The sequence below is a fragment of the Oratosquilla oratoria genome, unplaced genomic scaffold, assembly GCF_046742065.1.
Source record: "Oratosquilla oratoria isolate Oo_2021 unplaced genomic scaffold, ASM4674206v1 SCAFFOLD94, whole genome shotgun sequence".
Classification (NCBI taxonomy): Eukaryota; Metazoa; Arthropoda; class Malacostraca; order Stomatopoda; family Squillidae; genus Oratosquilla; species Oratosquilla oratoria.
Window position 1 is genome coordinate 458,589 of NW_027467758.1, and position 2,566 is coordinate 461,154.

A 2,566-nucleotide genomic window follows, 5' to 3' on the forward strand; every position below is an offset into this window, starting at 1 on the left:
AAATAGAAGAAAGGGTAGTGAATGGTGGGATGAGGAAACAAAGAAGGTTGTAGAAGAGAAGAAGCGAGCATTCACAGATTGGTTACAAAAGAGGACAGGGGAGTCATATGAGACGTACAAAGAAAAGAAAAGAGAAGTAAAGCAAAAGGTAAAGGAGGCAAAGAGGAGAGCAGATGTGAAATGGGGTAGGAGTATGACAGAAAATTTTGAAAGTAATAAAAAGATGTTTTGGAAAGAAATTAAGAGAGGAAGAGGAGGCGAATCAAGTAGAGAAGAAAAGGTAAAAGGTACAGATGGAGAGTTGATAATGGAAGAGATGGCAGTGAGGGGAAGATGGGCAGAATATTTTAGGGAGTTGCTGAATGTGAAGGAGGATTGGGAAGGAAAGATAGCTGCAGTGGGAAATACGAAGAAAATGAGAGTGATGAGTGAGGAGAATGGAGGAGAAATAAGGAAGGATGAGGTAAAGGCAGTTGTAAAGATGATGAAAGCAGGTAAGGCACCTGGTCTGGATGGATGTCATGCAGAATGCCTGAAAAAGGGAGGTTCAGTGATGGTGGACTGGTTGGTGAGATTATTTAATGTTTGCTGGAGAGAGGGTAGAGTACCGGAGGACTGGAGTAGTGCCTGTATAGTTCCTCTTTACAAGGGAAAAGGGGACAAGTGTGAATGTAGTAATTTCAGAGGGATTAGCCTGTTGAGTGTAGTAGGGAAGGCTTATGGGAGAATCTTAATTGAGAGGATTAGGAGAGGAACAGAAGGAGTAATTGGTGAGGAACAGTGTGGATTTAGGACAGGTAGAGGTTGTGTAGATCAGATCTTTGTGGTAAGACAGATATGTGAGAAAGCTATAGGAAAGGGGAAGGATGTTTTTTGGGCTTTTATGGATCTGGAAAAGGCTTATGATAGGGTAGACAGAAAGGCACTGTGGGAGGTTATGCAGATTTATGGGATAGGAGGAAAGCTGGGAGCTGTCAAGAGTTTTTATGTAAGTAGTAGAGCATGTGTTAGGATTGGAAATGGAGAGAGTGAGTGGTTTGAAGTAAAGGTGGGACTTCGTCAAGGATGTGTTATGTCGCCCTGGCTGTTCAACTTATACATGGATGGGGTGGTGCGAGAGGTGAATGCTAGGGTAGTGAGTCAGAGATTGGAGATGGTTAAAGAAAATGGAGAAAAGTGGGAGGTGAGCCAGCTGTTGTTTGCAGACGACACTGCGCTTGTGGCAGGGTCAGAGGAGGGATTGAGGAAGCTGGTGGCAGAGTTTGGGAGAGTATGTGATAGAAGAAAGCTAAAGATAAATGTGGGTAAAAGTAAGGTGATGAGATGTACAAGGGGTGAAAGTGGCAGTAGACTGGAAGTGAGCATTAAGGGAGAGCGACTGGAGGAAGTGGATAGTTCTAGATACTTGGGTGCAAGTGTAGCAGGAAAAGGTGGAGTGAAGGTGGAGGTAGAATGTAGATTGAGAGAAGCGAGTAAATGCCTTGGTGGTTTAAAGAGTGTAATGAGAAATAGACATTTGGGAATGGATGCGAAGAGGAGACTGTATGAAGGAGTGATTGTGCCAACAGCACTGTATGGGGCAGAAACGTGGAACATAAGAGAAGAAGAGAGAAGGAGTTTGAATGTGTTTGAGATGAGGTGTCTGAGAAGTATGGTGGGGGTTACTAGGCTAGATAGAGTGAGAAATGAGGAGGTGAGGAGGAGAACAGGGGTGAAAAAGGATTTGGGAGATAGGGTTGATGAAAGAATATTAGGATGGTTTGGACACATGGAAAGAATGAGTGAAGAAAGACTAGTAAAAGAGGTATGGAAGGCAGATGTGGAGGGAGTGAACATGAGGGGACGTCCTAGGATGAGGTGGATGGATGGGGTGAAGGGGGCTTTGGGGAAGAGGGGAATGTCTGTTGAGGAAGGAAGGGAGAGGACGGAAGACAGAGGTGAGTGGAGAATGGTTGTATATGGATGATGTTGTGACTGCATGAGGAGGAATGGGTGGGGGGGTGGGGGGTGGGGTAGTATGTGTGAGTTAATTTTGACGCAGCCCAAAGGGATTTCTCCCCGTCCTCGCCTTATATGCAAAGGGGGACGGAGAGGGGGGGTCGCCGATTAAATGAAGCGGCCTTGCTGTGGATGTACTGTGTCTTGCGACACTGCTTCTGACCCAGGGCGGTGGGCAGGGTGCAGGGATGACCCGTCATCCAGGAGGTGCTCAGATGAGAGGAAGGGTGGGAGGGGTGTGGAGTGTATTTAGGGATGAAATGGGTGGGAGTGTTTTTATGCCTTTCCCTTTTTGGCTACCTCCCTTGGAAGGGGGAAAAAGCCTTGGTATATCTATGTATGTAAAAATGAGTTGAACAAATAGAATTGATAAGACATTCAGAACCTCTAAGTTAGTATTTTTCCTTAAAACGAGTGAAGAAAGCTGAAGTAGACTTCGATCTACATATAAGTTCAAAAAGTTTATGGGGAATTATAAGTTTTTTGTACTAAGATTAGGTTTCAGTAAGTACTGCTTGCTAGCTTGCAAGAAATGCATAGTATTAGAAATAGATCCAATTCGACGTTT

At 44.7% G+C, this 2,566-nt stretch overlaps 1 protein-coding gene across 4 annotated transcripts in view; it reads left to right on the top strand.

Moving 5' to 3' along the window:
• Nucleotides 1-2,566, top strand: part of LOC143024124 (C-type lectin mannose-binding isoform-like) — a 96,457-nt gene that overhangs the window by 7,511 nt on the left and 86,380 nt on the right. The window lies entirely within an intron of this gene.